Source organism: Micropterus dolomieu, linkage group LG11 (genome assembly GCF_021292245.1).
Source record: "Micropterus dolomieu isolate WLL.071019.BEF.003 ecotype Adirondacks linkage group LG11, ASM2129224v1, whole genome shotgun sequence".
In the NCBI taxonomy this organism is placed as follows: Eukaryota; Metazoa; Chordata; class Actinopteri; order Centrarchiformes; family Centrarchidae; genus Micropterus; species Micropterus dolomieu.
Window position 1 is genome coordinate 27,966,680 of NC_060160.1, and position 13,758 is coordinate 27,980,437.

A 13,758-nucleotide genomic window follows, 5' to 3' on the forward strand; every position below is an offset into this window, starting at 1 on the left:
CGAAAGTTGTACCACACCAGGTTTCAAGGTGCATCATGTAGGAACACACCTGCCTCCAGTGGTCTGATCGTCTGTGCTGCTGCATCCAAACCAAGAATTTCCTGAAGGAAGTAGGCCTAAGCATGTTGGTGACTTGATACATAAATAAATTGTTGGTTCGGATGTATACGCATTAAGTCTTTCGAGCCTGATACAAACGAATTTCTCTAGAAATTAACATATACAAGAATGCATGTGTACTGTAGCCAAATCCTTAAAACATCTAATTTATTGGTAGTGTGTGAGTGCCTTGTGGAGGTCTTGCATTATGTTTGGATTGTGCTGGATTAGTTCTAATTTGTTAATAAAAGTAGGGGGAAACACAGACGTTATTTACTTAAAATGTAGCTACAACACAGCGTTTCATTTTGCAAAATGAAAGGTGGAGGAGGTTAGTACACTCATTTTACCAGGAGCGAGTTAGGACCTTCCACAAATAACCTGTTCAATGGGGACGTGAACCTGCAGCCTGCCTCATAGAGCAAACTTCTCACTATAAGCTACAATTTATCTGTCTACCTTCAATATTTCCAAACAATGACATTGTCTAACAAATTTGTAAAGAGAATAGTGGCAAGGCAAGTTTATTTATAAAGCACAATGCATACAAAGTGGAAATTCAAAGTGCTTTAGAAAAAATCAGATGAAAGAACACCAAGAATGTGCGTTAAAAGAACATAGAGAAATAAAAGATTAAAGTGGGCCTACTATAAAAATAAATAAAATATGCCTAAAGGATAAGAAAATCTGCAGCATTCTGGATTCTTAGTGGAAAATTAAGTGGTCATGATAGGCGTTTCTTATTTGTATAGCTTAATATGTGCAACAATTTTGCAGGTCAAATCTTACATTGGCGTGATTTAATTAGGACCAAAGTAAGATCCCATCTCTCTAACTATAGGCAACTCAAAAGGTCTGGAGTGGTTTTCTTATGAGGACGGGAGTCTTCTGTCTGTGGCTTGCTTACAGACAACAGAGAGGTTCTGTAGTTCCTTCAACACACAACATAATAAATTTTAGGCCTATACTAAATATAATATACAATGATACAATTTCTACAGTTATTTATACACATAAGCAATAAACATATAGGCCTACGTATGCTATACACCCCGAACATGTATTGTATTGAAGAGTCCATCTTGACTGCGTTAGTGCACCAAGCATCATCGATGTGAGTCCACTTCTGCTCATCTTGCTAGAGTCTTGCGCTGACAGATTGAAACATGGACCAACTGCAAAGTGCTTGATCGGAGATGTTGATGGGGCAGGTCTCTGTAACAATGTGGACAAAACAGTCTCTGAATTCATTTCTTTGATCAACATGAGTCATATTTTGTCCAGACTGCATCTTTAGGAGCAGAATAAAGTCCAAGCTGGGCCAGCATGGCTCCTCTCCTGGCTCTCTGTCCTCTCCTCTGAGCGATCACTGCACCCACGTGGTGCCTAGTCCGGTTGTTTGGGCCGGGTGGATCGTGGTCTGCTGGTCCTTAATCCAAAAACCCTGTCTTCATCTCGCAATGGCAATTAAGCTTGTGGGAAAGTGTAGCGAAGTTTGAAGGAGCTAACATTACCAGCTACTGCTTCTACAAGAGCTGCCGGTTGCCATAGAAATCAGAACAATTTGGCTCATTTTAAATGGATTACCTGCAAAAAGACTAGAGACTCTCATACTAAAAAAACTAGAGAAAACCCATGCCCGTTTTGCTGTGCTGCCATGACCTGCAAATTCAAAGCTTGTATTTGTTGTGCATTTGTTGAACAGTCAGTTGCACACACCAACCATCCTCCTTTCTCAAGCCTGCAGACGTTGCACCTTATAGTAAGCACAGTCGGTACATTAATATTGGATTGGTTCTATTAGGTTAATAAAATAGAGGAAAACACAGTAAGGTTTGTGTGCTTACAACTTCAGTTTACCGATTGCCATTGTAACAGAAAACAGAAAAACCTCCCCCAATAAACAAGATGCAAACAGAGCAAGAACCTGCGACCCACAGAAACTCTACTTGTAAGGCAGCGTCATTAGCAGTGAGCTAAAGTGTCTGTGTAATTTTTGAAGTGTTGGCGTTTTGCTTTTTGGCTGTTTTTTTAACAAAATGAGGTAGGAAAGTGGCGTATTCTGAGCTTTTTAGCGTTCCATATTTTGGTTGTTCGCTGCGCGGCGGTGGGGTGCTGGGTGGGGGGGAGCACTGGTCTATGTTGTGTGCGCGCCGCGGTCAGCCCGGGCGCTGCTCTTCCGCGGGTTACGCTTCTTGCGTTCCGTCAGCATTACGTTGTCAACTGGCATTTGGGTCGGGGTCTTCCGCGTTTGCATCGCGGTGCATCTGGGAGTCTTTGTTTTCTTTCTCCCACCCCTATTGGCTACTGGGGTTCTTGCCTGCCTGTTGCTGGGGTAGGTGTGGCACAGTCGTGGCGTCCCACTCTCACTAACAACTACATTCTTTAACAGGCTTATGCGCACACACATGTACACACACACACATACAGACACAATCAGTCTCACACATAGACACAAACAAATTTAGGTTGTCCCTGGTAGAATTATTTCTGATGCTTTTCTTTCAGTTACTTATTTAAATTAATTATTATTCCAGCTCTCGTAGCTGTGCTGTGTTGCTTATTTAGTGTGCTGGACTGTTTCTTGTTTTCATTTTTCTCTTGGTCGTCTTACTGTGTCAGCTGTTTATTGTTGCTGTTCGGCTGGTTGTCTTTTACTATTATTATTATTTTTATTGTTTGTTTTTGTTTGTGTTTGTTTGTTTGTTGTTTTTCTCCTACTCCTCCCTCTCTGTTCTATTGCAGGTTTCGTTGCTTTCTGCAATTGGTGTTTCCCACAGTCCTTACAGGTGTTGTCCTTTCTCTGTGCTGTCTGTTTGTGCCCCCCCATCCCCGTGTCTGCCCCCCTGTCCGGCCCGGTGACAAATCAATACATAATTAAATAAATAATAAAACAGACAGAGGAGTATATTAATACTCTCTTGTTAAAGTAAAATCTGTCTGGCACAACATGGTATCCAGCTCATCATACCCTATACCAGGCTGCTGGGCAGGACAGGTTTAAAAAAAAACAAACAAATAAATCCAGTAGTGTCACTCAGACCTACTACCTCAAAACATCTCCCTCGCAACAGTTCAAAGGGTGGAGACAAACGACAGCATGGAGACACTGAGCACAGGAGCTCTAGAGTTTGCTTCTCACAGTCATAGTTAACCAGAGATTCCCCTGTACTGACAGTAAGATGCTAGCTTAGCATAACAGTTACATTTCTTACAGTTACATAGGCTAACTTGAATTTGTTAGCAACAGTAATAACTGAACTCAGTAATAGTTAGACACCCTACTATTAGCTGAAAAAAGCCTAAATTCTGGTTGGACTCAGACACCACTGTCTAACTTTGCAAGTACACTTGACCAGCTCCTTGATATTTTCAGGTTACTGGTGCAACCACTAGCTTACACAGGTTCATTTTAGCTGCTACTCTCTGCACTAACCTTCCTGTTCTCACTAACCTGACAAGTAACTGAGAAGCACTGGTTACATAGTAATGCTATAGTAATGATGTTTATTTTAACTGTATTTTGTTTTGTAATTTTTGATTTACTTGTTTAGCTTGCTTAGCCAAGATAAATAGATTTGACCAATGCCCAGTTTGTTAGTGATCTGCCCAAATGTTACAAACCTGAAAGAACTGACAAATGCGTGCTCTCAGGCTCACACATCAAGTGCAATCCTGGGACCAAAAGGGGGAATATTGGGATCACAGGAACCTCATGCATAGGATGCAAACACATAGCCTATCTGAACACTGAGTTTTCAAGGTATGTTATGGCTATGGCTGTATCCTCAAAAACCCTAGAAATACACCAAGCATTACATACATTTGCATGTCCTGCTTGCTATATTATTTAAATAAAAAAAACGCTTGGGCCAAAACAACCCTCAGGCCACCCGAAAATCTCCCAGTGCTCCCGATTGCCACTAGTGCACTCTGACATCTAGTTATGGTGCTTTTGACTTGGTGCAGACCCCATCTGGAACCACAAGGCTCTGAGAGAAGAACTGGTTGTAACCTAATATTGCTGTAACAATTGTTTTTTCTAAATATGGAGAGGGGGGTAAAAGTGGTAACTCAGGAAAATATCTCTGTTACATTGTTAGGTTACAGAATTGCATGCCTATTTTTAATTGTTATGTGCAGAAGTATTTAGTTGGTACACATCCTCACAAAAACTAATATAAGATGTCAGTGACAGTGATGTGTCAGTGAGTTCATACAATTCATTCATACTTTGCCTTCAAATTCACACTGAGAGCTTTCCTAAATCTTTCCATCAACTAAATCATCTTTTTTTTTTTTTTTTTTTTAACTCTTTGGGTGAATTCTCAAAGCATTTGTTGATATAGCTCTGGCACATATGTTTGTGGAACTTGCTTCCAGAGTGATTCACACTCAGCAGTCAAGAAAATGATCAAGAATATCGCTTTGTTAGTGCATCACAAATGAGGTTTACATTACTCTCAATCGCCATGATACTGAGCTGTATGTTTAATGAGGCACAAATTTGAGGGCACACATAATTATTATTAATTGATTAACAGTTCAGCACCTTTGACTGTAACAGGGCCTTGTTCCCTGCATTTCTGCTACAATCACTACATGTTTTATTAGAGCAATGAATGATTCATGATGCTTGGATGATGGTTACATTTTTATAGGCTTGTTCATGAACAGCAATTCTGGCTGATGGGAGTCCCCCCAGAGAGAAAGAAGGCTTTCTCTCATCAGGAGTTCAATATGTCTACATAGCTTAGAGCATTACAGCAATCTGACAACACCCGCTCGTTTTCTTCATTTCACAGCAATTTGTCTGCTGCTACAGACTGTACTCCCAATTCTGTTTTTTCACTTGTTAAATGTGCTGAAGCAGCAGATCAGATTTGAAGGTGAACTTCCTCAAGGAACAAAAAAATTAAGTGTTATGAGCCAGAGGGAGCATATCAGCTTTTGTGGCCCGAAGTGACACTTTTGAGGATCTGGATCCTTCCATAGATCTCATTAATGTTAAAACATGCAAAAACTCAGTCGGTGAACAATACTGTCGCGTCAGCTCTTTGGGATAATGCCCTGACAGATACAGTATCTCAAGATGCCTGCTAGAATCTGTTACCAGAGTTAGACTCCTCTTCCTTACAGCACGTGAACAAAGACATCTTTTCTATTTCACTAAATCAAAGTTAGACACAAGGGAGGACTACCAGTGTCCAAGTCTGCTACAATACATCTTTTTAAAGAGAGTTCTCTTTGACCTTTTCCAACACTATCTTATTCACTGTAGTCGAAAGCTGGTATAACAGATGTTCTTTAACAAAGGTAACCCAAGATTTGAGTTTAACTCGTTGATAGTCTTTCAAGCTCTTGCAAAGCAGATGTTTTCTTGACAAGAGTCTGGAAAATAAATGGAACAAAAAACAATAGGAAAATTCTGGAGAGGAAGATGTGAGGATGGTTGAAGCTGATTGAGGTCATTATGGAGGCGACAAAACACACACACACACACACACACGTATTTCACTAGCTATATAAGTATATCACTAGCTGGAAAACCATAGCATTCCCTCTCCTGCTTCAGACTTCACAGGAGAGGTGACCACTGAAAACTATAATATTGAATAAAAAATATATAATTTTGCTGTATCACAATAAATACAGGCAATGATAACTAGATGTAATTTTACATTAACCATACATATACACTATATATCAGCAGTCGGCAAATAAGTCTGGCATCGGGCCGTTACATGGTGGGCCAGAACAAAGTCAAATTATTTCTAATCTTTGTATACCTGTGTGCATTTTTAGCTCACTTGGTACTGTGCAGGACTCCTGTATGGAAGGTTGTAAAATCGATTCCAAGTAACTGTGGGTATTTTTTTCTCCCTTGTTAAACAAACTGATTATAAGGACACTTTTGCAAATGCTCACAATAAAGCATGTGCTGCAGTTTGTGTGCATCCCAGCGTTTGATCCGCATTCATGGACGCTTATTTTCATTTCCCTGAGGAAATTCAGGGGAATCCAATCATACGTTTACTGACAGCTTTTTCAGAGGTGTGTCAAGTAAGCCAGAGTCTCTTTTGAATGTCCTTCAGAACTTTTCAAAGTAAAAGCTCTCAATAAACTTTTCATAAATCATCACTGCACTTTGGAGGCACAATCACTTAAGAGGAAGTGATTGTGTGAGTAACTGTTTCTGTCATGACCAAGATCTATTTCAGCACCAGCTGCTATCAATTTATTTATTTTTTATTTTTCTTCAAAGCTATCTGGCCGCCGGCCAGATATTATTGCTGGCGGGCCGGTTCTGGCACACTACACAATTTTTTGCCCGATTTGCCAGACGGAGAGCTCGGCGACAGTCGGGCTGTGATCGGAGGTATCAGTGGTCAATCGGCGGTCACCAGTCCTTATGTGTGAACTACTCAACAACACATTCAAACGGCTCCCCGACACATTTCTGCCACATCGCAGACACCAGCCAGATATCTAGCATGCCAAATATCTGGAAGAGTCGGCCGACTCGACATCCACATCCAGCCAATGAGAGCAGGCAGCTACTTTTTCACTGCAAAACACTTTTTACTCCCCTGCAGCTCTCTCTGTAGCTCAGACGATCCCTGCTACCTGCGTGTGCTAATCCATTCTTTCACCCAGATTCTTTGTCTTTATAATTGCTATCTTTATAGCAAACAACAGCAGTTTCGTGTGAAGGTGGGCGTCATTTCATGTTTCACATTGCACGTGTTTTCTTAACAAAACGTGGTTTGGAGACCAGCCGCTGTCAGATCGTGCAGTGTGTGACCCCTGTCACCAATCGTAGTGTGAATGCCACAACGACTTCAAGATCCCGTTCAGGAGTGGGTCAGTAATAGATTTTAGGTGTGACAACAAAAGGTGCTCGAAGAACTTCATTACCGCAGAGGTCAAAGAGACGAGTCTGTAGTCATTTAGTCCTGTGGTCCTCGGTTTTTGGGGACAGAGATGAAGGTGGGGGATTTGAAGCAGGCTGGCACATAGCATGTCTCCAGTAAGGTGTTAAAGATATATGTGAACACCAGAGGCAGCCGATTGGCACAGTGCTTCGGGGGGATGAGGAAACAGAGTCTGTTGACGTCTCTCTCTGAGAAGGACAGGTAGGATGGGGAGGTGGAGCTGGTGGACTGGGGCTCATTTGTAGAGTCACAGAGGATGGTGTCAGGACTTTCCCAAAACAACAGTAGAACTGGTTCATCTCATTGGCCAGGTGAGAGTTGTTCATGGAGTGGGGAAACTTTCGGTTAATAGTTGGTGATCTATCTAAAGCCCCTCCAGACAGCAGTGGCGTCGTTGGCAGAGAACTGGTGTTGTAGCCTCTCTGTGTACAGTCGTTTAGCTTCTCGCACTGCCTTGCCAAACCTGTATGCTGCTTCCTTTTACAACCTTAGCTGTCTTGAAAATACTATACGGCTTCACACTTCGCAAAGAAGATGTGCTGCCTTCAGGTGACTAAGCAGAGTAGGTGAGCTAATACTGAGGAACTATCGACACGTTAAACCGAAGAAGTGTTCAGTAAGCTTGATATGTTAACGGTCTTTCCTCACCATCTATTTCGGGTGCACTAATTTGGGGTGGTGATGGAGCAGTGGATGTGACGCATGCCTTTGGAGTGAGAGACCTGGGTTCAATTCCCCACTGTGACGCATGTTAAATTTGTGTCCCTGAGCAAGACATTTAACCCCTAGTTGCTCCATGGGCATGCAACCTCTGAAATAATTAGCAATTGTAACTCGCTTTGGATAAAAGCTTCAGCTAAATGAATAAATGTAAATATATTTCAATCTACCTGGAGGGCAGTTTGCTATCATACTTTGTGATTAGTTTGTAAGTACCAGCTGATGCACTGGGATTGTGAGCTGAACTTGACTTCGTGTCTGAACTAATGCTATGCTTGATTTGTGTGATTTACCACTTACTTGTTCCAGAGTACAGAGAAAGGAGTTGCAGTTTTTGGAGACTAGCTAACCAACCAGGAGCAGAGCTCTAGTTCCCACCTGTTTGGCATTGGTTCTTATACTTCCTGCATCATCACCCAGCAAGGTGTTACAGCAGTAAATGTAATTAAGAAACTATGCTACACCAAAACACCCTCTGCAGCTAACTTTAACATGCTAGTGCAAGGTTTTAGTGAAGTGGAAATTCCTACAAGTTGCTGGTGCCATTGATGGTTGTCAGGGACCAAACAGTCAGGCAATGCGGAGAAAAGGAGTTTTTATATACCCAAAAATACTAAACAATAGAAACCAAACTTTACTAGGCCTGTAACAGAGGTCAACAAAATATAACTATACTCAAAACAGCATACAACAACACAAGATCTGAACTGAACAAACTGACCTAACACAACGACAACTACAACTACTCCAAAGTAAAAAAAAAACTAAACCCCAAATCCCCCTCCAACATGGCAGCACATGGTCGGCTTGATTGGCAGGCCACAGGATAAAAGAAGTCCTCCACCCTTGGCCACGCATTTCTTCCACCAGGACAGATCTCTCGCCAACATGGTAACACAAGAAACATGATTAATATGACAGCAAATGTTTACTTAACTGTGTGCACTCCATTTAAACAGTGTATGGCTAAAACAAATAAATGTATATTATAACTCAAACAAACTGTGGACTGTATTTTGAAATCATGAATTGTTTGGGCTGTGGCTAACTGCAAAGACACTTGTCTCGTCTCATGAGCCAAGTGTCTTGTCACACCCCTAGTATTAAGTCATTTTACAGGGTGTGATTGACCATAACATGATTTGTATGGGATATACATTTAATATTGGACAACCTGGCAAAGTTCATGTTTTCAAAATCTAGAGGAGCTGCACAGACCTTTTTTTTGCCCCTACCCTCTAAAAAAAAACAAACTGGCCCCAGAAATAGCCTCTATTTTTTTTTTTCTATGTTTCCTCCACTCAGCCATTATGGTCCTGCTTGTTGCTGCTTGTGCTCTTCTGAGCTCTAGCAGCTGGCTAACTTTCTTTTTCATAATAAGGTGTGTTGAAAGTTCGAAAGAAACTGTGGGAGATTAAACCCTCACACCGGGCCTGAGGCCTAACGGGCCCTCACACTCACACTTTCCCAGGTTCAATCCCCCATCCACCAATGTGTCCCTGAGCAAGACACTTAACTTGCTCCAGAGGCGTGCGACCTCTGACATGTATAACAGCTGGAAGATGCTTTGGATAAAAGCGTCAGCTAAATGAATAAATGTAAATAATGTAACTATCAGTCAGACTTAGATGAACTGTTGTCCTTTCAATATAAATGGTATTCTTTTCAATGAGACACAGATCCCAGTAAAGTTTAAATTAACTCAAGTTTAGTGATAATTTCAAGCAAATAAACAAATGTATATCCAAGCTGGTCCCAGGAGCAGACTCCCCAAACTCTATGTCCTGTCTCGCTCCTCCTCCTCCACACCCACATCCACTCATAATCACTATTTAAACAATAGACAGACTGAAATGTGACATCAGAAATAAAACATCTTGATAAGAGAGTTAGCGTCAACATGAACACACAGGTTTGTGTGCTGTGTACTGTATTACATGACGACCTTCAGCGCTGCAGCCTTTTTGCAAGGGCCCCTGTATTCATAAATCTACTCTTCTACACTTATCAGACCCTCCTTGCCAGGGCCTTCTGTGTTTATAAATCTTAGTTTAATCTTATCGAGCCTGCACCAGGTGCTATCAAGTTCATGTGAGAATCCAACAAGGCCCCATTGTCTCTCGTTTGGATGTCTAATTCATGGTGTCCACCCTAACTTTGCCTCCGGCCAGTTTGCAGAATTGACTGACCGAATGTGTGTGTGTGTGTGTGTGTGTGTGTCTTTGCACAATGTGAGGTGTGTGTGTGTGTGTGTGTGTGTGTGTTAGTGTGAAGTCTGTGGGCCTTTCTCAATCTGTGTTCTTGTCTGTACTTGTGTTCTTGTGAAACGTCATCTTTTGTGGCCCAAGTACTGTCCCAATACACAAGTTTGCATTTTAGCAAGAACGGTTACCATTTTACCCAGGATGCATCGGTTGGTAACTTGTGTGAACTTGACGGCAGAGATATCCCTGCATTCATTTCGGCATTCAAGCGAGGGGTGGAAAGAAGCTGAGAGAGAAGCCAACAACACAACGTTTTTTACTATTTTCATACGCTATTTCATCACTAAATCCACTTACACATTTCATTACATTGCTAGTGTACAGTAGAGTTGTGGTCACAGTATTTGATTTTTATTTGCTTTTATTTTATATAATTTTTTTATGTGCCAATATATCTTGGTAAGTTAAACCTACAATAAACCCGATTCTGAGCTTTTTGTTTTGGGGGATGAAGCCTGGCTGTTATAATAATTAGAGCAATGCAGGCGGCCTCTGTGCTGGGGGTGTTGCACAATACCAGCAAGAACGCATCGTCTCAAACCGTCAGCAGCGTTCATTGCAAGTTCATTCTTCCAAGAACGACTAGTAAGAACATTCTCCCCAAGAACACGAGTTCATTCTTTGCATTCTTGGTTTTGAGAAACACCCCGTGTCTTCCTACAAAGATGTGAAGGCCGCAGCCTGAGAGTGAAAAGGCTGAGCGAGAAAACTGCACCTTAAAGTTCAGTGGATCTTAAACATTTGAACATAAACATTAACTTAAACATTATCCTAATCAAGCTAGGCATATAAAATATTCAAACATCTTAGCTAAATAAATATCTTCAACAAAAGGTTACCTTGGGGCGGGGTGCCTGAGGTATGGTCATGGGATTGGACAATATCTGCTCGAGAAACTGCTGGTCTTGTCCCAAGGATTTGGTCTAGGTCGTTAAACCACAGCAATCTTTCTCTACTCCAGAGGTTCCACTGTTATGAAGGTTGTCTCTCACTTTTTGGCACTATTTCCTCAATATTTGAATTCCACACAGTAGTGTTCAGTCAACCGGTCAAATCATTTTTCCTCTAGCAATGAGTTGTTTCTAGGTGCTGAAAGATGTAGTCAACAGCACAAGGAGCCGTTTAGTAGTACACCTGGGAGTTCGTTTGGGAGAGGTCCAAGACCACTTCCTCTTAAGGCTAAGGTGCAATATATTGGTCTGCACCGGAGTTCCACTGACTGTTTTCACACCAGCCCAGATGAACCATTCTAACCAGTTTTGTTTTGAATGAACTAAACAGGTTACATGGGACACCGCCCTAAAGGCCTGTGTCCACCAAAGCGTTGAGGCCAGCGTCTTTTTTCAATTCATTGCAATGGGAGTGCCGAGTATTTACAACATGGTAAAAACGCCAGCAGCGTGACGAGGCGCTGAGCGTCTACTCCGCACTGGGCACTTACTATTTCTTTCTGGTCGCCAAGAGTTGAAAAATGTTCAACTTCAGATGAAACACAGTCCTCATTGCTGTCACTTTTTACCCATCAGAGTACAGGAGGGGTGGGACAAACACCACACCGAGCCATCTCAGCCCTTGAACTAAATGATGTGCCTACTGGCCGAGGTGTTTCCTCGCCCGCAAAATCTCATGAACCCACGTACAGCGAGTCCGTCCCCTCGCTCTGCATGCTCTGTCTTTATGCAGAGCAAGGGCCAGAGCAGGTAGGCATACCCTACTTTGTGGTAACATTTTTACATTCAGTAAAATTTGGTAGTTTACTTGCAACACATCACCTCCACGGATATTATGTATCATAGTAAGTAAAGTGTCTCCGCCGAAAAAAACACTGTGCCTCCAAAGCGCACCCTAACTCTAGGCGTCCCAGAAATGCACCAACCTGATAAGAGATAATAAAGTGAAGCATTGCAATTTTTTGTATGTAATCTGCCACACGAATAAAATTTTCTCTGTTTTCTTCTTCTTTGTCCTATAATGTCAACAGCAGCCACTGCACTAAAATTGCTACACAGGTAAGTGCCATTCCTGTAGCCTAGAGTATCATACATGTGCCTGGCAGGTCTGTGATAGACGTAATTTGGGGAACAGAAATCATCACCAATAACATCAATGTTACATATTGACATGTTAATGGTGATGAGATGGAGATGAGACTTTCATTCAACTCAAAAAAACTTTTTTAACTCTTTGAGCAAGTTAAGTACAAAGCAAGAAATTCAATCTAACATCTATTTAGACTACACTATTTCTCACATTGTGAGACACAATCAGCTGGATTAGTACTACATTTATTAGCTGTAAAAATACATTATATCTGTTCTACATGGCGACTACCCCACATAGCAACTGTTTGTTTCTTTCCCTTGGGATTAAGGAGAAAAACACCCACAGTCTCTTTCTTCCTGCCGCCTACACACAGAGCAAGGGTGGGAGAAGGTTAGTAGCATTCAAAGCAGAAGGACAAAGAGTTGCAAGAGATGGGGCATGACTGGCAGAGAACTAAACCTTGGACACCCACTGCTCCGACACATTTATTAACATCAAGTCCTGCTGAAGGTCTCCACTCATTGATTCAGCTTCATTCATGACTTAATCAATAGCACTTAATCAAGGCGCAGGACATGCAAAGCTGTAAATCAGATGTTTGCATGCTGGGTGGCTAACATCTCCCTCCATCCTGTTTGCTACCTCCTCTGGTGTGATGCTGTTGTTTTTCTCTCCGTGTGTGAGAATAAAGAGGAGAGGAAAGCGACAGAGCAAAACCACTCTCCAACATGTTCTTTCACCATGGCCTCCAGGCACTGTGTTACATACACACAAACTGTTAGGAAAGCATATTATTAGAATCAAAAATCTCCCAGAGATGGTGAAGAGAAGCAAAATGTTTTCCTTATGCAATGTTCTCTTTCCATCTCACCTCAAGGCTATTTGTAAATGTCGCAAAATGTCATGTAGTAGGAGTTGCGTACAGGTCAGACAGGAGGTGGAAGATTAACAATGCATATACTATATACATACACTTCAGTGCCCTTACACAAGTAAAAAGCACTGGTGTCAATGCAATACTGGGTTAACTTTACCCAGTAAGTAAGTAGTTTATTTTTATATAGCACCTTTCATACCATATAATTTAGTTTGGGTAAATAATCCAAAATTGATATTTACATCTTTGGATTGATACTGTATGTTGGTTTGTCATTTGATCCCACACTCAGGGTTAAACTGGTAATATACTGTATATGTGTGCAGGTGCATCTCATCAGAAATTTGAATATCGTGAGAAATTTAATTTCTCCCTGTAATTTAAGTACCAGTTATCTCGTTCAGTAGTGCGCAGGCCTTTCTGTCAGAGGGTTGTGTGTTCGGTCCCCCCTTTTCCCTCTTCAACAAATTAACTATAAAGAGACTGTTTCTGCTACCGGCGCCAGAGCTTAACTCTGCATTTTAACTAATACTAAATATTTCACAAATTAAAGTCAAACACATGATGTAATCAAACTGACAAAATACAACATATAAAACATTCTGCCTTCAGGAAAATAAGCATTCATGATGTTAAGTGTTGTTTAGTGTTACTATCTGATGGCGCCCTTACTTAATGTAATACGGTAGTAAAGTTTGTTGTTACGGCCTGATGTGATGTCACTACGCTCTATGTGGCACATGCGTATGGACAGCAGCCATCCCTCTCTAATGATGAGATATAAAAACGTGTTCGCCTTCTTAAGTAAATATGCCTGTCA